The sequence below is a fragment of the Paroedura picta genome, chromosome 2 (assembly GCF_049243985.1).
Source record: "Paroedura picta isolate Pp20150507F chromosome 2, Ppicta_v3.0, whole genome shotgun sequence".
NCBI lineage: Eukaryota > Metazoa > Chordata > Lepidosauria > Squamata > Gekkonidae > Paroedura > Paroedura picta.
In genome coordinates this window covers 129,354,647-129,379,496 of record NC_135370.1, presented here as the reverse complement: position 1 = coordinate 129,379,496, position 24,850 = coordinate 129,354,647, and the positions used below count along the sequence as shown (strand labels likewise).

The following is a 24,850-nucleotide window of genomic DNA, read 5'->3' as shown; positions in this document are numbered from 1 at the left end:
GCCACTAATGACAGCCAAAACCTAGTCTCCGTTTGCTCTAGTCTCCGTTTGCTCTGATATAGGTGGATATTTCATGGGCATCTGTACCTAGAGATACAGGAAAAGATTTTTAAAAATAATTATGATGCATGTATAGATCTTCCAAAGAAGACCCACAAACATTGGAATTGATTTGGCGCTGGCCTCCTCAGATACGGGCATGACCAATAGGTGTTATGCCAATGGGACCCGGAGTCTTCCCTTAGGTTGCTGGGGATAGTTAGAGCTACTAATTATTAATTAGTATCATTGTCAAGATACTGAGCCTTCAGTTGCCACAAGCTAAAAGAGAACCGTAAGGTTTGTTCTATGCTCTCTTTGAATTATCCAGTACTGTTGGAACTGAGATACCAGACTGCTTGTACCTTTGAGGGGTGGTTGTGTTTTTAAGACATGTGTTTGACCCTTTTCTTTTCATTTGACTTGAGAGAAAGAATGGCTTGTATTTCAATACAATGTATATGTTCCGTAACTAATTTGTTGTAATGTACTGGGGAATTTTTAAAAATATCATTGATTCAATTTCAGCACCTGAACATAAACGTGTGATTGAGTTAAATTAAACAAGTCTGCCACCATGTTGCTCCATCGTATCTCCAAAAATGAGGACAATATCATGTCTTCATGAGTTCTAACACATTAGCTTAGTTTCTGGATTTCCCAGAAATTCAGGCTATAGTTCTTCAAATTCTGAGTCTTAAATGAACATATACAAAAAAGCTGAGGATGGTGGGAAGAGAGAAGAAAAAAAGATAGTGCTGGTCAAACAACAGCCCCAAGAACACTACTGTTTGTAATATGCAATATAAAACTGGATTTACAGAAGCTGATATTAAAGTGCCATACCTTGCTACTTCAGAAAGAAAATGCTTGATCTGCCTGCTGAAAGGAATGAGACAACCCTCTGTATCTAAGCTGGGTCACTAATGTTTGCTCCCCTGGGGTTCTGCCATGACTGGTGCATTTGTTGTAACAGTGAGTGAGTTGTCACACTTGCACTGACACGTTGATGCACTGCACAGCTAATTGTAAGGCAAAGGGTTAGCGTTGTCAGCCTAGAAATCACCAGACTACAGACATCATTAACTCTGCAGAAATGGCTGCTTCAGAGATGAGACAATGTGGCATTATATCTTGCCGTCCCCAAACTCGGCCCTCCTCAGGCTACAGCTCCAAAATCTCCAGGAATTTCACAAACAGGAGTTGGCAGCCCTCCAAAGATATTACAGAAGGTGTGTACAGCAGTGGGAACTAGGATGGCATTGCCATTGCCCTAAACCTCACTGGGTTATATTGACATTCTTAGAAAATAACCTATAAAAATGGAATAGCGGCTGGCAGGCAACAGGGTAGAGTGCCCCCCTCAAATGAGGCTCCTGGCATGCTACTGGCGTCAACCCATCCACATCCACAGTTGCAATATTTCTATAGATGAGGATGTGGAATCGTAGCTCTAGGCATAGTGATTTAACAGAAAGGCCCTCTGGTTTAGCTGGTTTACTACCAAGGCTGAAGGAGAAGACTGAACAGTATTACTTGACATTTCCACGCATACATATTAGTAAGTGAACTACTTGCTGAATAATAGAATGAGCGTACACAGTGGCAGGGCTGCTGGCTACATTGGCTACATTGCAGACTCAATAATAATAATAATAATTATTGTTGTTGTTTTTGTTGTTGTTGTATTTATACCCCGCCTCCCCCCGAAGGCTCGAGGTGGCTTACATAACCCCATCCCCTAAAAACCATAAAATAACAATAAGTTCCAATAAATTTACAATAGTTGGTAACCAATTGGTCACAGTGGCAACAATGATGGCTTAGTCATAAAATGCAGACCACGTGGGAGGGTGCATGTTTAATTTAGGCATCACACATAAGAGAGTGCATTCGAACAAAAATAAGGCAAAACTTTTGAAGAAAGCTAGCTGACCATGCCCTATGTAATTTTGTAACCACCATGGGGATCTGTTTAGTCTATAACAAGCTAATCGATACCTTTTGAATTGTGCTTTGTTCAGTCCGTTTCAATGCTATTTTAAAACTTGCCTGAAAGGATAAATCAAATAGTCATGAATTTCAAGGAGCAAGTGGGGAAATGTTTTATAAGGCAAATGTGGGGTTGCCTGTAACACTAACATGGGAGAAGGGGGGAGGGCTTTAGTAGGGAAGAATTCACAGTTAGGGAGGGGCACTTAACCTTTCTGTCACCAGCCAGTTCTCCCCCAGCCCCTCACCTAGGTGTTTATTCCCAGCTGGTTCATGATTGGAGATCAGACTGAATGGTGGCAATCAGAGAGAGTGGGGTGGGGTAGGGAAGGTGGTGCAAAGGAGAATTAGCCGGGTGAGGGAATAGGAGCTAACTGCCTTCCTGGCATTTGCCAATTATGTCCTGCGAATTCCACACCCCAATCTGTCACTGTATTTCTGGCACTTGGCAAATGTGTTAACAGAGGAAGCCTGTCGGTCCACCCAGAGTGATGAAGGTTGGGTGGGAGTATGGCTGAGGTTGCATTTGGAAAATGTACACTCTTTGATGCTTCCCTCAGAATGAATTACCCGAGCTTTTAAAAGTACCTTATTAAAAGACACATCATCATCTTTTCCCTCTTAATAGAACAGTAAGGGGTGTTGGGGTGGGCTCAGTCCGTGATGGGGGGGGCACCAATTGGCCCCTTGGCCACGGACTGACAAGCGGAGGGGCAAATCGGAAGGCGTGAAGCGCCTTCCTATTGCCCCTCACCAGGACAGACCAAAATTCCATTCACCCAGCCCAGTCTGGCTGCCAGTCTGCTCCTGACCACCGCAGGGAGAGGAGGTCAGTAGGGCTGCCAAGGGGGATGAAAACAGAGACTGCGCCAGACCTTTTCACCCCAAGGCTGTCCTGACTGTCATGTCCAACTGCAAATTGCCTCAGAACCCTGATAGAGCTGGCAGAAGGTTCCTGAGTGGGCTCCCTCCTTCTCCCTCCCTTCAGGCCTGCTGCAAAGGAGCCTCTGACAGGCCTTAACTGAGGGGAGGGAGGCCTTTCCAAGAGCAATGCAGGGGAGCCTGAGGGCCTTCCTTTTGAGGGTGGGGAACTTTCCCCTTCTGCCAAACAGTTGGCTGACAGGGAGGCCACAGAAAAGCCCCATCTCACTTAAGATACTGCTCTGGCTGGGGGTTAGACACAGCCAAGGCATGTGTCTTTCTTCTTTGCAACTCTCTGCAGATTTGAGGCCACTGCACAGCATTATTCTGCAGAAGAAACTGGCTCTTTTGTCTCCTGTTTCATCTGCACAACAACCCTGTGCAATAGGCCTCAAGTCTTTCAATTTGACAACAACCTGTGTGGGAGGCCTTAAATGTTTCTTCTCTACCACAACCCTGTCCAAAGTAGTCCTTTCTGCCTGAGGAGCTTATTTTTATACTCTTCAGGTGAGCTGTAATTCCAGGAGATCTCCAGGCCCCACCTGGATGTTGGCTACCCATGAATTGGAAATATTCCTGGAGGTTTGGAGGTGGGACTTCAAAACTGTACAATGCCTCAGAGTCCAGCCTTCAAAGGAGCCATTTTTGCCTGCAGTTGGGAGGGAGTGGTGCAGGTGTGTCCCTCCTGGGCTATGGGCTATGGTCAGCCCTTACCAGCAACTGTTTGTATTCTGGGACGCAGACAGGCAGACCAGCATCAGTCCTATGCGTCTGGAAAGTGCAGGAAGATCTAAATAAATATTTACAGCCTGAAACTGTAAATAGAAAACAAGTAAATGGCTGGAGACACATGGTAACTGAAATGACTTTTTGGCCTGGCGAATAACCTTGGCCTGGCTAATTAAAAAAACAGTCAAGACTGCTGTGCACAAAGAGTCTTCCTCTTAGGTTGCCAGCTTCCCTGTGAGGCTCGCTACCCCACTTCCCTCATGGGGGGTCTGCTACGGGGAGAGAAAGGGAAGACAATTGGAAAATGCTTTGAGACACCTGAGGCCTACTGGGTCACTGCGGCCCATTCCCAGTTCTCTCAGACCTCTCACAACCCCACATCTCTCACATGTTGACTATTGTGGAGAGACGAATGGGAAAGGTCTTTGTAAACCGCTTTGAGACTCCTTTGGGTAGTAAGCAATAGGGTACAAAAGTTCGTTCTTCTAAGGAGCAACCATGAAAGAAGCATGTGGGCACATAACATTTTATCAACAGTGAAAAAATGGAAAAGAAGGAACATGGTGGAACCTGTGTATTAGGGCAGAGGGGCATTTCGGTGTCCGTAGCCTAATTCACACAAGAAGGGAAATGACGCAGAACTAGGAGGAATTGGTTGCCATGTAATCTTCCCCTAAGAAGAGTCTCCAGTCTGATTTTCCCTTCACATATCTGAGGACATGGCTCTGGAAAGCTCATCTGTAACCACTATGCCACAATTCCCAAAGGTCAGTCCACTCCCACACTCAATGAACATTCCACACCACAGGTTCTTGACACCCATCTCTCCACACCCATGCCCTCATTTGCCACCATGCCACCACAACCTCCCACACAACACACACATTCAACCCCATGCCCTTGCAGACTGGACAACCCCTCCCCTTTCTCTTCCCACTGCCAAGCTCTAGCACCCATCGTATTCTTGGGTACAATGGGCTTCGCCCCTAGTTTTACATAATTACCACCATAATTAAAATGCAATAAGTTGTAAAACCTAATTTTCCTTTTTAAAAAATTGCATACTGTGCTACATTTTGGACTTATAGCAGTGCAATAATTTTCACACTTGTGTTCCTGAACTGGTAAAATGAGTTACAAGAGAGTGCATGAGGCACCAGGACAGTAACAATCACAGTGCTTACCACTGGGCCCTAAGACAAGAGCAACTTGTAGGCTGTTGCAGTGGCCCTTACGGGAAGCCTTGCAACTAGGCCTATTAACAGAGTAAACTGACAAAAATGAAGACTATGGGAATTTCCGCAGAGTGCCAAATTGCGCAATTGCAGGATAGTCAATTAAGCTTTTTCACCCTCCACACTGAAAAGCCTTCCTGCTTTTTTCTGCGGCCACTTCTCACCTTTTTCCCTCCTCACTACCATGGAAAAAGGCACAAGAGAGTTATGTGCTCTTTATTCACCGCTCCTCAGCCTGTCAGTCACTGGAGGCAACCAATTGGAAGTTTGTGGGTCTCCAAAGTTCCCCCCAGGTGCTAATTTTGTTTTTTTAATTGAAACCTACACATAGCAATACGCATGCATGGCAATGCATACACATCGCCATGGAAGATACAGCCCCCACCCCCACCCCAATCCAAATCCGGCCAGCCAGCGGAGGGCATGGTGAGGGAGGCAGATTCCCAACCCTGCAGTAGTTCAATGCCATCTTTAAGGTTCTCTCAGTAGTCCTAATTAACCACCGCCGGCTTGCTGGTCAAGCCACCAAACCCCCGTCCCTTCTGCTCCTCTTCTCCCCCCCCCTGCCACCGGTTTACCCGCCTGATGCTCAGCCCTTCCCTTCTCCACTTGCCACCACTGCCACCGTGCAGGCAAGCATCTTCTGGAAGGTGCCCAGCATGTGTGAGCATGCGCGTGTGGGTGAGGCAGTGGGAGCTGGTGTGGTGAATGCAACTACATTCCTTGTAGTCAAAGCCATTCACAGTCTTGTAGATACTTGTGCTGGGGTGTGGTGATATCTGCCTCTGCACAGCTGGTTCTGCATCTGGCAGAAGTCAAGGCCGACTGACCCAACTGCTGCTTCCATGTACTCAGGAACCTTTTCTTTCAGTTGCAAGCCTCAGGGGCTTCCAGGAACTACCTGCTGAACATGCAAAGTATCTTGGAGGGAGGCAGGGAACCTCTCTGGATATCGCACTCCAATCAAGTCTTTGGTTAATTGACTGCATGTTCTCCTGTTCTGGTAAGAACAGGACAGAAATTGGAGTGAGGACTGGCAGGCAGCCAAATCTGTCTTCAGTATGATATAATTACTAATAATGACCTTAAGCCCAGTCAGTGAACTAACAGGCACCAACTCAAATCTGGTTTATATAAAATACTCTCTGGGTGGTGTGGACGTAGGCATGAATACAATTTGGAAGCAGGCCTTTCTGTACTCAGAAAAACCTCAACACCCTTCAAGTGCAAAATGATCTTACTGCAACAGGGCGCTTACATCATTGCTAGCCACAAATGAAAATAGAAATGTTAAAATCCTCAAGAAATGGTGGCATCATATCCCAAAATGGTGCCTTCTAAAATATGTTGCTAAAAACATGAAATATTTAAGGATGGCAGCATTGATATAACTGCTCTGTCAAGGCCTTTGAGTGTCAGGCACTGCAGGGTTTCTGTTTGTTACTGGGAAGTAGGGTTGCCAACCTCCAGGTGGCACCTTAAGCTCTTCCACTATTTCTATTGATCCTCCAGGCCAGAGCTGACAACTATATTGGGAAGCTGAACAACTCCCACAGTAAGTAATTCACATCTCAATAAATTCAGTTGTGAAAATCATACAGCTGTCCTCCAACCAAATTTACAAAATCTCCTCACTTGAATGCTCAAGAGAGTTTTGTGTCATTTCCTTCTAGAATGTGGGCTGTGTTTTTTATTTGCTATATTGGTCAGCACAGCTACTGAACGCATCTTTGCCGTGGGAGACAGTTGCAGAAATGCAACCCAAATGGCCATTAGAGAGCCAGGGAGAGTGTTCAAGGATTTCTGGTTCAGGCTTGCTCAGAAAGCAAAGCTGTTAAGTTCCCTCTTCTGTGGTGACCTTGAGCGACAGAATGGCTGTGCATATGGTGCAAAGAGAACAGGGCTTGGATCTAATCCAGGAGGGTAGGTAGGGGTGTGTGTGTGTGTGTGTGTGTTTGTGTGTGTTGCTTCATTCTGTGTATCTCCCAGTCGATTGCAAAGCTGAGGCCTTAACAGCTGCAGTTGTCTGACAGAATTAATTCCTTCCACGCCTCTGCTCTCCTCTCCCTTTATATTCACAAGTGTGAAGGTGCCTTGGCAACACAATTTCCTCCATGGATTTGGGCATCTCATGGACTTTCCCCTGGGCAATATCCACTCCTCTTTCTCTTCAGACACAAATGACGCAAGTATACAGCACAGCTCAAAATGAGAAGATGCTTTCTTTCTAAATGCCTAAGTCCTGTGCTCCCCACCAAGCCCGGCCCTGCATTTCAAATCCTGGGGGGTTGATTTAAGCCAGGAATACAGATGGTCTCTCAGGTAGGCCTTCCTGGGCTAAACTTTTAGGCAATTAGCATTGGTAATGTTTTCCACCTGATGGTACAGCCGTGTGAGTCTCATTAAAATGTTCTCTGCAGGAGCAAAAATTCAGGTATCTGCTTTGCTTCTGGGCGGCGGCGGCGGGGGGGGGGGACATTACCACCCTCCTAGTGTGGGAGATTTACATACTTAAGCACCCAGTTTCTCAAGAGCGCCAAAAATGAACAGGCTTTCTTGCTTGACCGTGAAGCATCTGTATGTCACTGGGGACAGCTTGTGTAACGACTGGCATCTAATGAGGAGAAAGAAACAGCACACAAACACACACACAAAATCCAGGCTACTTTTGTGGGATAAAGACTCCACAAAATATAGCCAAGCTCTATGAAATACTGGAGGTATCACAAAATGTTGTGACATTCATACACTTCAAAGAACCATCTCTCATCAGTGAATCAGCTGGAGTTCTTTGTCAGGTGCAGAGCAGACCTTCCTGTGTAGAAAGGAAGCAGTGCTGGGCTGCTCACTCAGGAGCCGGGAACAAAGGCACAGCCGAGGAGGACTCCAGCCTGCTCTTGGTATTGCATGATTCAGAAGTGCCAGTTCAAAAGGGCTGCTTCCATATGATGCAGTTTTGCATTGCTCAGCCACTCTCTTTCCTCACAGTCTGATGCAAACCCATTTCAACTGGGGCTACGGGGCATTTAACATAGCATTATATTCCCATTAAAACCGTTCAGCAAAGCCTGTCCCCCAAGGGCAAATTCCTACAGCAGGTTTTCTTTGGGGAAAGTCCCATTCATCAAAGGTTTCACTTATCTTTGTTCCTTTGTCTAAGGTGTCTGCAGCATTCCTGAATCAATAGTTAGTTATCAGTGTTTGGGAATAGAGGAGAAGTGCCCTTAAGGGCTTCTTTGAGTTTTGTGATCAAATCAGTTGCTCATTATTATTTTTATTATCACTCTTTCATAAGGGTGCTATAACAATACTAAAAATAATTAGAGTGATTCTGGCTGTAAAGTGAAAAGCAGCACTTCATGCGATTTCCCTAAGACAGCAATTGATTGACAGATGCTGGAGTTGATAGATTAGAAAGAATTGGATGGCATCTAGTTGCAAACAGAAGGAATTAAGGGAAATGTAAAATAGTAGCTGACCTGAGAAAGATCGATAGCATGTTTTCTGTCCTACATATGCGGAAGATATTCTTTAAAAGTGTCCCAAATCATATTTGTAAAAAGGTAAGAGAACAATGGGGAATAAACGGAAAATCAATTATGGTGAATGGGCTTTTTGTTAAATCCTGAATTGACAGATGATGGTGTTTCCAGATTGCTATTCTAGGCAGAGTCACACCCTTCTAAACCCATTGAAGTCAATGGCCTCACCAGGGTGTCACTGTGTTTACGGTATAATTGTGCATTATCATTCCTTTATTTCTCCTTTGAAAATATTTATGCTGCCACATATATGATAGAGACCCAATCAAGGAGATTAGACCACACTTGTATTAATCACACAGATAAAATAATCCAATTTTGATGTGAGGCTGAGATTTATAGATGGGAATTCATTAGCGTATCACTTTGTGGGAAAGTATCATATTTTAAATAATTTCAGAGGGTAGCCAGTTAAGTCCCAGCAGAACAGCTCCTTTCGAGTCCCATTACCACTTTGGAGACCAATGAGATATCCTGGGTATGAGCTTTCGAGAGTTTCCTTTGTATTTGACGAAGAAAGCTTTGACATTCAAAAGCTCATACCCTGAATATCTTCAGGTGGGTAGCCATGCTGAGCAGAGCGCAGTTTGAGTCTAGTGGTACCTTTAAGACCAAGAGAGTTGTATTCTGCATAGAAACTTTCATGTGCATGCACACTTCTTCAGATACATTGAAACAGAAGTCATTGACCATTACTTATATGTAGAGGGGGAGGTGAGTAATGCCAGGAGGTGCCAATTAGAGTAAAGATGCATAAGTAACTGAGCAGTAAAAAGGTAAAGGTATCCCCTGTGCAAGCACCGAGTCATGTCTGACCCTTGGGGTGACGCCCTCTAGCGTTTTCATGGCAGACTCAATACGGGGTGGTTTGCCAGTGCCTTCCCCAGTCATTACTGTTTACCCCCCAGCAAGCTGGGTACTCATTTTACCGACCTCGGAAGGATGGAAGGCTAAGTCAACCTGAGTCAACTGAGCAGTAAATATAGCTAAAATTGGATGAAGGTAAGACCTGTGAATAGAAGCAGATTAGCATACAGCATAATAAAGGTGTTTCCAACAGATGGAATTAATTTAGCATGTGTACTGAGATCAGAAATCATGACCTTTTGAAGTGAATCTGAAGACGTATGTGTGCATAAGAAAGCTTATACCCTGAGTCAAACTTTGCTGATAAAACTTCAGGACTCAAACTTTGTAATGAAAATCTTGTTAGTCTATAAAGAGCTACTGGACTCAAATCTAGGACCATTTCCACATGAAGAATCTGTTCCTGCACAGCCTTCTAATGTTGGCAGCTTTTAGAGCCCTCTCCACATGACGTCGCCTGGATTACAAGGCTGTCCAGTAGCTGGGTCAAGTTTTGGCTATTTTTAACTTGCAATTTTGGGAATCGCAAAAACTTGATTTACATCCCTAAATCATGCATCCCATCAATGAGCAACCAGTGAGCAACTCAGGATAAGACCGTCTGGAGGGGGAAATACGTGATAGTCTTGGCAGTTTTGTTCTGCCCTCACAACCACCCTCCCCTCTCCATTTCCTGCTCCGAGTAATTTTTTTTAATGGCATGGTCCACAAACCTACATTGTCAAAGGTAAATAAAAAGTGTCCAGTCTTTTTGAGATCAGGCAGACAAAACACAGCCCCTTTTCTGTTTTCTGGAGGTTGGGAATGAGCTGTGAAAGGGGGAGCGGGTGGGTGATCTGGTTGCCTTCTCCCTGTCATACGGGGATCTGACCACCTTGTTTTAAACCCAACCATTAACACGAAATGCCTGTTTGGGCTCCAGCCCCCCCCCCCTGCTGCTGCCATGAGGCACAGCGAACTCTTCCCGCCCCAGAGCTGTGTGTGTGCATGCAGAACTCCAGGGTGGACTGTGCACACCGGGGGATTTCTTCCCCTGTGCGTTCACGTGAAGCGGTGGGGCATGCCACCCTGCTACTAGGAACCAGTGGCAGCCCGGTGCACCCATCCATGTGCATAATCAGTCTATGTGTTGCATCCCTGATAGAATGCTGTCTGGGTCAACACCGTGGCATATTTCCTTAGTGATTCCTTCACTTCAAAACAGGGCAATTGTTCCTTCTGGCCAAGCAGTGAGATGGGAGCTGAGTCTCTAGAAAAAGCTCTTTAACTTCAGTTCCACTGATTATAATATTCTGGCTGTATTCATGTCACCTTTCACCAGAAAACAGCATGCCTTTACAGGATCAAGGACTGATGTGGACTATTTGCCTGTACTGTGGAAGTACCTTATGTATTAGTTCCTCATGCTCTAGATTAAGCCTATGTATGTCATATTACAGCAATTCATTGTGATTAATCTGTGGTTTAGAAACTCCCTACATGTGTTTTCAAATATGTTCTGGCAGGCCTCTATGCCATTGCATACGTGTTTGATGCACACTTTGTTTCTCTTAGCATTGAAGGTGCTAAGTAGACAGCTGCTTTGGGGAGGGAGGTACATATATTAAGGAGTGAAAGCTCATGGAAATGAGCAAAGGCAGAAGGTTTGTCTTATGTGAGAGAAATATACACAGGCCATGTCAGGCATCCTCATCCCACCAGTACAAAGAACATAAACTGAGCAAGAGGAATCAAAATTCTATGCCTGTGTGCTGCAATAAAAATGGAAATCAGGTCATGTGTGTTATGGAGGCTTTTTATCTAAGAGGAAATACTACCATTTGGAATGTCTTAGTTAAGCAGTATTTCCTCTATTATTGCGATACCATTTACACTGATAGATCTAGCAAGTGTGGCCAATTTAAAGCTAGATGTTGTAACAGACGGTGGCCCAAATCCTGGCCCAATGGACATAATTGTTCAGAATGCCTTAGACTTAAGAAACCTACATAGATGTAAATAGGCAAGCGTTGACATTTCAGTCACAGAACCCCTGAACAGCTAGATTTTCTAGACTATTCAGGACAAGGCATGTTGTTGAAAGAAAGTGAGAGGTATGCTACAGAATCATAGAATCACAGAGTTGGAAGGGACCGCCAGGGTCATCTAGTCCAACCCCCTGCAGAAAAATATGGCTATGGGCAGCCTAAGACTGAGGACTTTGCTTAAAGAGTTAAGTGTCCCTGAAAAAAGGATACAAATATTTGTGGTGAAAAAGGATACAAATATTTCAGATAAATAAAATCAAAATTTAAAAAAATCAGAATAAAAACAAATGCTTATTTTAAAAATTTCTACAATCAAAATGCCACAAGTACTTTTTGATTCGGAATCCTAATGGCAATTACTTATGAAGCTTGTAATGAAAAGAAATATACCCAGCTATTTTAATGAAATGTGTATAGCATTTTATTTTCAAGATTCTATTGCATTTTTGGTACATATATATCTTTTATTTGTTTCAATAAACTGTTGCTATAGATAACCTATGTACATGCAAGTAACTGCTTCTATAGAACTGCCTCATGACAAGTTAAACAGCAATACAGGTCTTTGTCTCCAGAAAAAAAAATTAAATACATTTTGCCATGAACAGATATAGCACCTCAAATATTGCCCATAAGTCACAATCATTTCATTCTGTCAGAAGGAAAACCTAATTATCCTTCATTGGATGATGACCGTGTTGTCAAATGGGAAACAGGAGGCGATACACTGGATGATCACTAACACCTGATTACGTAGAACCCTAAATTTTAGCTAGTATTTCAGTCCTGTGGTCAAATTTAAATAAAATTGATAACTCAGCCAGATTTTTAGAAATGAGAAGGGAAGAAATATGAGTCCATACAACAGAGCATTCACAGAAGGCATTCTGGTCATTCCCCAATCGTTAACAGTAGGAAAGCACTTAGGATAGAAACAAAAGTAACAGGTTTTTATCCTCCAGACCAGGGGTAGTCAAACTGCAGCCCTCCAGATGTCCATGGACTACAATTCCCATGAGACCCTGCCAGCTCATGGGAATTGTAGTCCATGGACATCTGGAGGGCTGCAGTTTGACTACCCTTGGTGTAGACGTAACAGGGCGAGAGGGAGCACTGTGAATAAGGCAAAACTCTTTTTCTGTGTGTTACTAGAGACCAATCAGCTAGGAGGAGGAGGCAAAACTAGAACTTGCACCTCACACACTACAGAGCATTCTTCTCACCACCAAGTCTTGAGCAGACAAGGGGAGGGCAGAAACAACACATCACTACCACTTAAAACCTTCCACATGGAAAGTTGTAGGGGAAAACATAGTGCTGTGGAACAACATAAACTTGGGAGGTCCAAGCCATACATGGCCATACTGGACATCCCTAGGAGCCCAAGGGACAGCTAAGACCCAGTCACTGGAGATGGAGCAACTTCTCACCTTCCCACCAGGCCATCTTTCTCCTTGATTCTTGAAGTTAGTATTCATCGGAGCATCCTTGTGCTCCATCTCACCTGTCCATCATGCTTTCTTGCATACCATTGGTGACCACAGCATTGTGAACTTACACAAGCTGTCACCTTTCCCTTTTTAAATCCTCCACCTATTTTGCTGCTTATTTCTTTGTTTCTGGCCAAAAGGTGAGCTTTGTTTGATTCCCATCCCTCCCCCACCTTATTGGGCTTTGAACCTCTCTCATTGCTGTTGCTAGTGTGAGTGCTTCCTTGCAGTTCACTATTGGACACAATGACAGAAATGCCTTCTTCGAACAAAGTTTGAGTCCAATGTCACCTTTAAAACCAATGAACTTTAGTTCTGGTCACAAGCTTTTGTGTGCATGCACACTTCTGTAAGTGTTCTGTTGTGTGTTCTCAATTTAATCACTGCTCACATAGGCCTTGTAATCATAGTCTATGTGACATAGACCCTTCATACTTTGGGTATTAAGTTTATCTCCTTACCTGGAATTCTTAAATTTAATTAAGACTAGTCCATTTCTCTAAGATGCAGTGACTTATAGCTTTTGTTGCAAGAAGCTAATGATGGCACTGTTGCTGATACACACTGAGATATCCGTAAAGGTCATTAAATTAAAAAATTAATCTTGTTGGCCTGATTTTTGAGCAAGCACATATTAGAAAACTGGACTGCCTTGATGTCAGGGCACAACAAGCAACACAAAAAGCACAGAAACTATCAGTGGTCCAAAGCACCTTAATGAGGGACTGATAGGACAGGGCCAGATAATCTGATTGCTTTTCTCCTGTAGCTTTGAAAGATGCAACCTGATAATCTAAAATACAACCTGATAATCCTAATAGGGCAGGTATTTTAACTTCATTTTATTCTGAACAGATATGAACTTTGAAAATGCAGTGCACTGCGATACCTAAAATATATCATCTTAAGATGTAAAGATGTCTTCTTTTTATGTCAAACATTTTAATTAGACTCTTGAGAAATATAAAACAAACAAACAAAAAAACCCAATCACTTGAATGAAGATATTGTAAAATAAGACCATGTAAAACTATTTTCCTGACTTTCCCACTGAACCTCACTGTATGACCAGTTCTGATTATCTGAATGTCACCTTTTTGTTGGCCAGCTCTCTTCCACCTGTGACCATGGCAGACTGTCAAGTTGGTCCTAATTCTGAGAGAAGAGAGATTATTACCTGTCATGGCTGACAGCTTCCTATTTTCTATCATGCCCTTGCCTGTCTAACCTCCAAATGAGCACCATCTGGACCCCCAACGGAACGTCAGTTTTGCTTGCATGGATTCTCAGTTAGCTTGCCAACATGTGTTTGTATCCTGGAAGGGAGGTGTGAAAGGTGATAAAATTTGGCACATCTTTTGCATAAGTTCTTATTACTGATCCTGTTCAGAATCCTGTAGCTGTCTTTGAAGGAACTTGTGAAACAAGTCTTTTTATAAGACACCAATCTAGTCTTTAAGAGCCAGTGGTTTCCCCCTAAAAGTCTTCAGTTTACCAAGGGGACCTCTGTTCTAAATAGACAATACAAGGTCAACTTTGTATACAATGCATTTTGGAACATAGCTTTGCAGAGAGGGTCCAGGGCTTGCGTCAGAAGCATATTTACCAGGAAGTCACTTCCAGTGATCTCAGTGTCTTATGTCCAAGTAAATATGCTTTGGACTGAGGCAATTTTGATCACTGACATTAATTAAATATTGTTAGAATCTTGTCTGTGGTCAGAACGGTAATCTCAAGTCTTAAAATGATATTCCTCTAAAAGAGATGCATTTTACTTAGGTATGCTTCAGTAAGATGGGACAGGGCTGCAAAACGCCTACCTGTACAAAACCCTAAACATTTCCCACCACTATTGAGTTTGCTATGTAGTTCCAGCCCCACTTGACTAACCATCTATTTGATTTGTGACTGCAGAGAGATTTAATTCTGAAGTGGGATAGTCCTGGAAGGGCTCAACTACTTGTGATTTCTGACCACTTCAATGGGCAGTAGCTTGTTATAATAGGATTGCCACTGACAAGTGGCAAAGCAGGGCTGGTTTGCTGCTAGTGTAAGCCATTGTACGTCCTGTTGCTATCTCATGTCTGTCTACAGGATTAGGGTATTAGTGTTAGGATCATTCACAAAGAGGATAAAAGGCAAAGCATATAGGCTGCATGTCATATCATGTTATAACAGCGTTCTGGGATTTGTTGAACCTGGTTAATGGTTGGTCTCGTGTACTCTGAAAGCCTCAGTGTACTGAGATTAATTCTTTTCCAGAATGCCTAACCCTAGTTGAATTCTGGCTATGAATCCTAGTTTCGGGAAAAGAAACTAATGACAGTTAGGTCAGGCATTTGCATTTGGATGTAATAGCTAACTATAGTTGAAAATGTCTGTCTTCAAATGGAGAGGGCAGAGCTCAGTGGTAGAAAATGTCCTTTGTATGCAACCAGCCCCACGGTCAAGCCCCAGCCCCTCTGGTTAAAGGATCAGGTAGTAGGTGCTGAGAAAGAACTCGTGAGAACTGGAGAGCGGCTTACAATTGCCTTCCCTTCCTCTCCCCGCAACAGAAACCCTGTGAGGGAGGTGAGGCTGAGAGGACTGTGACTGACCCAAGATCAACTACTGGCTGCATGGGGAGGAGTGGGGTATCAAATCTTGGCTACTACACTAAGCTATATGATGCGGTTGTGTGTGTTCATGTGGATGGGGGCTCACAAGAACAGCTACTAAATATGTCTGTGTCTACCACAGAAACAGGCACCCTTGATGCCTCTCTGCCTAGCCATAGAGCCTCAGGACTGAGTAGGGAATTGCTTGTAGATAAAAAACGTACCACTGTGAGACAAACCTTTATGGAAAATGTAAAGTGAAACTAAAAATCTAGAGGGAAGGGAAACCAACAGAAAAGGCAAAATTAGCTTACAATTGTTTTTTACCTGTGAACTGACAGAAATTATTTCTGAGCTTCCAGCACGTGTCATTTGAAATCCTAAACTCTGACACATTTTTGGCAGACCAGTGTGCAGAAGCAGGTGGTTCCAATAGCCAGTTGTAATTCATGTCACCAGAAAATACAATTTCTCCATGAGCTTTGGGATGTGGTGGGTTATTCTTAGTATCCTGCATTCCTGCAACGGAGCTCTACCGTAATTCCAGGTAACCAGAATTATTTATAGTTCTAAGAAAAATACAGTATTTTGCAAATACAAAGAAAATATGCAGAGGACTTAAACACCAATGAAGTGCTCATCTAAAAGGAGCATTAAAAAAAAATAGAAATAAACAGAGAGAAGCAGGGTTCAAAAGCAGGTGTCACTCTAGCCACTCCCATGAGTTCAAATGCTGCTCAGGAGAATAACGCCCCTGGTCCAGGGCATAGGAGATGGTAGGTGGCTAGCTCTTTGTCTGATTTAGTTTTCAGAATTCCATTCTTCTGGTGGCTGAGGAGGACTTTGTCTGCTGTTTCAGTCCTGAGCCCCCATCATCTCAGAAATGAATGCAAAGGCCGGGTCAAGAGCTCTGGCTCCAAGACTGTTAGATTTCCCTTTCTCCCCCACGGAGGACATTGGAGTCTGCTTTGACTCTGCAGCCTGGCTAGATTGCCTAGAAACGAAACCACACAGAAACACCTTAATATAGAACACAGCTGCTTTCTGGAGACTGTTTTCTTGGGAGAGGTGGGAGGCGTGTCCCATCCCATGACAGCGGCCTGTGGAGCTACCAGGAGTGAACTTCACTCCCTCCTCTGCCAGAGAGCCTCAAAAGGGGTTATTAAAACAGTTTACTTTGGTCTTAAAAAACAGAGTAGGAAGTGGCTCCCACTTTGAAAATGTGCTCTTGGTGGGAATATTTGGTTCATTTATTAATACATGCATTTATTAGTACCATAGTGCAAATAAAAGCAAACAAAGGGCATCAGTTACACTGTCTCTCTGCACGCCAACGTTTATGTTTTAAGGTACTAGAGGACATTCTTTGAGGCCCATAACCGGACCCACAAGTACCTCCCCATGTGCTGGCAGACATGGAAGAAGGCAAAGCCTCAGATACTGCTAGGTAACTGCTATTGTGACATCAACGCCATCTCTGTTAGCCGCGCCTTCTTCTACCTGTATGAATTAAAGCCCTGTTCACCAGCTACTATGAAGGACAGATAATCCATGGACACTGTACGCTTGATTTTTCTTAATATGTGCACAGAATGATTTTCATGTGACATTTAATACATGTGATCAGAACTGCACATTTATACAGGCATTAGTGTCATTTGTGAAACGAATGTGCATTGGCTCCTTCTTATAAACAGATATACAAATGAACATGCAGAATGCAGGAGCACATACTGTAACATGTGTTTTATGTGTTGTAGGAATGGTTAAGAGCAGCAGACTAATCTGGAGAGCCGAGTTTGATTCCACACTCCTCCACATGCAGCCATCTGGGTGACCTTGGGTTTGTCACAGTTCTCTTGGAGCTGTTTTCACACAGCACTTCTCTTAGAGCTCTCTCAGCCCCATCAACCTCATACGCTGCCTGTTGTGGGGAGAGGAAGAGAAAGGTGTTTGCAAGCCACTTGCGACTCCTTTGGGCAAGCCAGCTCTTCTCAAATGCTGTTTGCTCAGTTGAAAGGTATATACAAGGTGTCGTTCTGAAACTCACAACATAGCAACCAATTTAGCAACCAAAGTGAATAGTCCTCATTTATGTGGAACCAGGTTCCTGAAGAGGGGTGTGATACGCAGAGCCTCCCTGGGTTCCACAGGGCATGCAAGGCCACTAGTATGGGGGACGGGGGTGGCTTTGAGCGATTGTGATCCATCAGGCAACTGGTAAATTGTGCTCCATCTCCATCCATGCATCTGTCCGGCTTGATAGTTAATAGATTTTTAACCAGGGGTAGTCAAACTGCGGCCCTCCAGATGTCCATGGACTACAATTCCCAGGAGCCCCTGCCAGCATTCGCTGGCAGGGGCTCCTGGGAATTGTAGTCCATGGATATCTGGAGGGCCGCAGTTTGACTACCCCTGTTTTTAACTGTGAAAGATTTTAAATTATGTTGTGTTTTTAGTTTATTGTCTCTCTTGTACAGTTTTATATAGTGTATTTTATACCTTCTTAGCGGCTTCAAGTTCTGTTTACAGGAGAAGGAACAGGATATAAATTCAGTCAAATAAACAATTCCCTACAAACAGCTAGCACCAGGTCTCAGTTGCAAGCTCTTCTGTGAACTCAGAGCAGCCAGAGGGGCTCTCAGTCCTGCCTCCAGCTCTTTGAGGCCTCTGTGCCTGGGGCTACGCAGTTGCCTGCATTGTAATCCCAGTTTACTCTGACATCAGAGGAAGTCAGGCAGTGGGCATCAAGAATGGCAGAGCAGGAAGACTGAGCAAAAACCCAGGAGGAGCTCTTAAGAGTGAGGATATGGGTGGGGAGCCCAAGACTATCAAGAGAGGCATATAAAGATGGGCTATTTACTAATCTCCTTGGGTTGACCTTGCAGCAGTTGAAGGTGACTGGAACTCCAGGGAGCTGGGAGGCTGTAATGTTGTAACCCCACCCCCAGCATTTTTCTCTTCCTTTGGCCTGGTTGAGAAGTCCCTCTCACTAGGTACTAATTGGCAGCCTCTGATATTTGGCAACACACATCCAGAGGGGAGGACCATATGTCCTAGGCTTGCTGCCAGTCCTAAAAGAGCAGAACTGGGGAGAAGATTGCCAGAGAGCTGGGGCGGCTTTATCTTAACCTACTCCCAAGCATGTTTGATCCACTTGACAAGCAAGCGAGAACCCTGATGCCATTTTCCAGATAGGGATGTTTCTTCTTTTGCTAAATACAGTGTAAGCTGCCTTAGTGATCATGTATTTTTGAAAGAAAATGAATAATTGCAGATTTCTTAAGTCAGGCAGGCTGTCTACATGAAATCATTCAGCCAAATTCAAGGCACAGGTATGATCTCTTATTTTGTACACGCCCTGTCTATCTTCAGTTTCAGATGGGTTGGTCTGAAGCAGCAAAGCAGAGTATGGCACCTTTAAGATCACCAATGTACGCCTGCACATGAAAACTCATACCTAGAATAAAGCTCTGTTGGTTTTAAAGGTGTTCTTGAACTCAACCTTTGCTGTTTTATCTTTAGCAAATGGGTGATGGATCGCAATTGAAACTGACAGCCCGTGGGACAGCTTGGGAATTATAGCAGGAAGGGTCAATGTCTGTAAAAGAAGAGCCAAGATCCTCGAAGGCTAGCTGAGGCACCCTCATGGCACCACTGGGTCTGAGACCATGGATCTAGCCGGCCACCGGGCCTCCCCCCGCATTCCTGTTTATGTATAACCCTGTCTGTTCAGATAAAAGCAACAGGATCCACACAGCAAAGAACCAACCAAGCAGGCACTTTGAGAGGAAAGGATATGGTGTGTAGTCAGACAGATTCAAATGAGTAGCCCTGTTGGTCTGAAGTAGCACAATAAAATCAGAGTCCAGTAGCACCTTTAAGACCAACCAAGACTTATTCAAGGCATGAGCTTTCGAGTGCAAGTACCCTTTGTCTGATGAAGGGTGCTTGCACTCGAAAGCTCACACCTTGAATAAATCTTTGTTGGTCTTAAAGGTGTTACCAGACTCTGATTTTATTGTAGTCAGACAGTTCAGCATATCCACGGTCTTTGATCTAGTTGCGTTTGGGTGAGTATGGAACGAGCCCCAGATAACTTCATAGTCAGCCGTCTGAATTCAATGACGATAACAAATGTATCTGTGCTTCTTCAAATACAATTGAGATCCTATTCACATGAAAGCAAGCAGAACTATGGCTTAGTCTCAGGAAGTTGCACAATGACCTGTCTGTTTGCATTGCAAGGCTGGAGACTTGGGTAGCCAGAAAAACTCTCGCATGACCCCCTCACAGCATGCCCCAATTCAGGCTGTTTTCAGGGTCGTGCAAATTAGCCCAATGTTCAGCAAAAGAGAGAAGAAGAGCTGGGCTTTTGTGCCTACCTTTCTACTACCTGAAGGAGTCTCAAAGTGGCTTACAATCACCTTCCCTTCCTCTCCCCACAACAGACACCCTGTGAAGTAGATGAGGCTGAGAGAGTTCTGAGAGTGACTGGCTCAAGGTCATCCAGCTGGCTGCATGTGAAGGAGTGGGGAATCCAATCTGGTTCTCCAGATTAGAGGCTGCTGCTCTTAACCACGACACTTGGTGTGGTATAGCAGTGAAAGAGTGGGATTCAGGAAAGCCAGGCTCAAATCACCACTCAGCTGACCACACTCTCTGCACTTGGGGCTTGTGGAAGTGTGGGAAGCTCCAGACAAGGAAAATGTTAAAGTGGATAACTACTTCCGGGGAAAAAATTAACAAAAGGAAACAAGCTACCCCAAGTAGAACGGGTAGATACTAGATGATAAAGGTTTATGAAAAATTTCAGAAGAACTTGTTATCTACAGAAACATGGCTTTTAAGGAGGTACTCAGAGCTTATAAATACTTAAAAGACATCAGAAGGAAGAAGAGGAGCAATTATTCAGGAAAGAGATGGTTTTAGGATACAACTGTTGGGGTAACTATGGATTTAAGTTATAGTCCTGCAGATTTATGTTCTGCAGTACAAGGAAACATCTTTCTGCTGGGGAAGTTGACAAGCAGAATAAACGGTATGCTGACACTGTGGCTTCTTCACCTGAGGACTTTTTCAAGAAAAAGTTTGGCCCCCATGCATTCAGTGGGAACACTCTGGATGCGTATCATGTCTAGCTGCAAGGGACTCAAGAGGTCTGTGGAAGCTTATAATTTCCAATGAAAGAATTCAGAGGAAGAAGAACCATTGCTTCACCATATGTCTTTAAAAAGATGAAGGCAACCTGTGAACCTCTGAAAAATCACTGGCATTTGCAATATCACTGATCCAGCTTGCTGGACCCATTTGGAATTATCTGAAAGATTTTGTGTCTGTACTAATTTGCAACGCTCTGGCTTATTTAAAGAGAGAAAATAGACCTTTTTGCTGGCAGCCACCTGAGAGGCAAGATGTTCTAGGATGTGCTTGGAATCAAGGAGCGAGGCAATGCTAATGAATTCCTGCCTGGAATTGCAGGGGACAAAATAAGAAAATCCAAATAACTATATTTTAGCAGAGTGAAGAACCTCCAAACAATGACATTAAAAGCCTTGCATTAGAGATTCCATTTTTACGGTAATATACGCTTTTGTCACCAACAGGATGCCAAAAGCAAGAGCTAAATTACCTCCAGAAGGTAGGTGGAGAGCACAGATGCTCTAATGTTTTGAGCTGTGCTATCACTGTGCACATGGTGCTCCCTGCAGTCTCAAACCAGTGGGCACGCTGCCATTTGCTTTTGGTAGGAGGCTCAGCTGTGCTTTGGCGCATTCCAGCTGGCTGGAGGTTCTGCTGCCTGAAGAAGCCAAAGGCTAAATCCTTTGCAAATTTCCAAGCCTGTTGAAGGCCAAAATCACTCACTGGCAACAGCCGGTTGCTCCTGTGCTGCAGGATCAAGAGGCTGTCCGCTAAACCAGGACAATATCAGGGAGGGTTGCCAGGTCCCCCTTAGGCTCTGGAGGGGGATGGGGGATATGATCACCATTTCCAGGCTGGGAAAATCCTGGAGATTTGGGGATGGAGCCTGGGGAGGGACCTCAGCAGGGTCCAATGCCACAGACTCCACCCTCCAAAGCAGCCATTTTTCTCCAGGGAAACTGATCTTGGTAGACTAGAGATGAGCTGTAATTCTGCGAGATCCTGAAAGGTAGCATATCTATTGTCGGGCTCTTGCTATTCCTATGGGGAAAGAACCATTTGGAGATGGTTAGGCAAATGCTGGTGTGGAGACCACTAAGAGAAAGTGTTGCAGGAGCAAGTGAGTACAAGGAATTGATGCACAAGATGCCAAACTGGGGGCCTGAGTGTATGTGGTTTAGCTAGTAGGTTTGCCAACATCCACGTGAGGGCTGGTGTAGTCTTGGAAGTACAACTGATTTCCAGACTGCAATGATTAGTTCTTCTTAGGTTGCCAGGCAGCCTGAAAAGTGGTGGGCAATGGGGTGGGGTGGAGACCTACTCTTGACAAGGTGATCAATAGGCCCAGTATAATGTCCCACAGTGGCAATTATGCATGGCAGTGGCTGCCCCAGACCGCTGTCGGAGCATTGTGGCAGAACAGCAAGCTCCACCATTTACAGGGGACACACGGGGGACGCAGTAAAGCGGTGCACGCTGGTGCGCCACTTTCTGCATCCCCATGAGGGATACATTTTGGTGATGGACCAGCTCTGTGCCAGAATGCGTCCCCCTGGGGAATGCCACAGCAGCAGAACTGTTCTGCTGAGGTGGGGGCAGTGAGACCACAATCCCACCTTCCTGCAAAATAGTGCACAAAACTCCTCAACCCTGTGCAACACTCTGGAGCTGGGTGGGGCATATTTGGTTCCTACCCAGCCACCGTAGCACAGAGATGCCTGGCTCTTCCTGTGTGTACAGGCCTGCCGTGACCTAGCCTCTGATAGCAAAAAAGGGAAAACTGAAAATATAGTGTTCCCTTTCTGTGGGCCATTGGAGGCCCTACAGCAGGTTGGGGCTGGGATGGTGGCAATGTCATGCATAAGCAGGGATTAGCCCTGCTGCTATGCTGTTGCCAACCTGGCCTTTCCTTTCCATGTATAATTGGGGAGTGACACTCTAGCATCCACCTGCAGCTCTATAGTTTAACGACAGATTTTGAGTGCGTATATTAGAGGAGCACCTGGCATTGAAGGAAGGAAGGAAGGAAGGAAGGAAGGAAGGAAGGAAGGAAGGAAGGAAGGAAGGAAGGAAGGAAGGAAGGAGGGAGGGAGGGAGGGAGGGAGGGAGGACGGATAACAGAGATGGCAGATCTACACATACATTTCTAGAAAAGATTTCCAAATATGTAAAAATAGACCCATATGCAATTGTCATCTATATGACATGCATTAAAATACTGATAGAATTCTAATCCATTGATTTACTGGAGGTGGGCATTTATCCTTTATTGTTGTGGTACAAGTCCTTTAGCTGTAGTAGCACCCAGCATGATGACATTACGTCTGGGTTTGCACTAGGATCGATGGCATTGTACCAGGGGCTGATTGTGACCCACATTTTGCCTAAGAGGAGTGCCCATATGAGGAGTGGTGAGCAATCCAATGGTGGTGCGAGGTTCTCCACTGCCAGCAGGAAGCCAACCTCTCTAATTCCCCTGAGGAATATCACAGCTTCAGTGGTTTAACTCTATGGCATTGCATTCCTGATTATGTCCTTCTCTTCCCCATACTCTGCCCTCCCAGGCTCCATCCTCAAATCAACAGGAATTTTGCACCTCAGAGTTGGCTACCATACTAAGCAGTAGGGTTCCAATTCTCTGTTGTATCATAAGGAAGAATTTTATACTTCCTTTGCTGGAAGACATCTATGCATGCTGTTGCTAGAATTTGTTGTTTTCCTTGATCTGTCAAGTCATCAAGTCATGTAAAAGTTTTCAAAGGTTGGGATGCTGTTATCACATGAGATTATCTCATAAGATCTTGGCAGCCATTGTGGATTGCTTAGGCCAGTGGTCCCCAACCCGTGGGCTGCGGTCCGGCACCGGGCCGTGGCTCCCTCTCCCCGCCCCCCCTGCAGTAAAAAACTTCCCAGGCCGCAAGCTTGCGGCCCGGGAAGCTTCTTACTGCGGGAGGGGGGAGAGGGAATCAGGGCCGCGCCCGCGCATCGCGCATGTGCGGCCGATATCGCGCATGAGCGGCACTTTTGCGCATGCACAATTTCGGTCGCACATGCGCAATGCGCAGGTGGGGCCGCACATGCACGGCATGCACGGGCGGGCAGTTGCCCTGTCGGTTCCCAGCCTCAGAAAGGTTGGGGACCACTGGCTTAGGCAACTTTAGACAATCTGCAGTTCCCTATGTATTTAAAATGGCTGATGCTGTTTAATTTTGCAGGCTGAGGTGGGAAGTGGACAGACAGGAAAGATAAGCAAGGTGAAGTGAGGGGGGCGGGGAGAAAAGCTGAGTGAAGAGATGGAAGAAGGGAAAATGGAACAAAATAAGGGACACGATAAGGAAGTAGGAAAGGGGATCCACTGTGAAGGCTGCAACAATGAGGAAAGGAGGGAAAGCAGAGATAGCAGTGGAAGGAAGATGAGCCAGAGAAATATTAGATTCTCTCCCCCAACAAAGTCCTCATTGATTCTTTGCTTGTGATGTTCATACAGAAGTGGATAAATACATATGCTGCTGATGGTGTAGGTTAGGACTAGGATGGACATGAACTGGGAAAACGCTGTTCAGGTTGTGGTTTGTGGCATGCCTGGTTCATGAGCCACGAACCATCACAGACTGTTTTGGTTCATGAATTAGAATCAAATATCTCCAGCTGACTCTTCTCTACCCGCCTTCGAAGTTTGGTGAGGACTGGATTTATGGGGTCCAAGTTATGCTCCAAAAAAGAGCCTCAGGAAAGAACTTTCTGGGGAAATGGCAGGTGCGGGTTCAGGAGTTTTTTGAATGGACCCTGTGCAGGGGACCTCCCCCTGTTGCTCCTCTACATGCCCTCCAAGTTCTGTCCTCTGTTGCTTTGAAGTTTGGTAAACATTTTGATTGAGCGGGGACACTGTCTGGAAATGTATCAATTCATGAACCACTTGAATGTTTTTGTAAAGTTCATACCAGATGATCTGCCACAAACTTCAGTTTGTAAACCATAAACAAGACAAATTTGTTATAGAGTCTCTCGTGAGCTGGTTCATACCCATCTCTAGTTAGGACCCTGTTGTGCTGTAATTATCTAAGAAATTACCTTGAAATTACATTTCCGCTAGCTTGGTTCTCTGAGAAGAATAATGCCACATCTCACATGACCACAGCTTGTACATCTAAAAATTTATTCTGTTTTAGAGCCAAACACTAAGTGCAAATAAATCAATTGGTGCAGTGATGTTGGGAGTGGCTGTGCAGACTACTAATGGGGATAGAACTTAAAAAAAATTCTTCCATG

At 44.7% G+C, this 24,850-nt stretch overlaps 1 protein-coding gene across 2 annotated transcripts in view; it reads right to left on the bottom strand.

Annotated features, from left to right (window-relative positions):
- Positions 1 to 12,413: 12,413 nt before the first annotated feature.
- RGS6 (regulator of G protein signaling 6) overlaps positions 12,414 to 24,850 on the bottom strand; it is a 289,988-nt gene continuing 277,551 nt past the window's right edge. Inside the window, exon 18 of one of the 2 annotated variants that reach the window (XR_013228421.1) lies at positions 12,414 to 17,363. The gene's annotated coding sequence lies outside the window, so the exon portion shown is untranslated. The remainder of the gene's footprint in view (positions 17,364 to 24,850) is intronic. The other variant, XR_013228422.1, reaches the window with a different exon arrangement.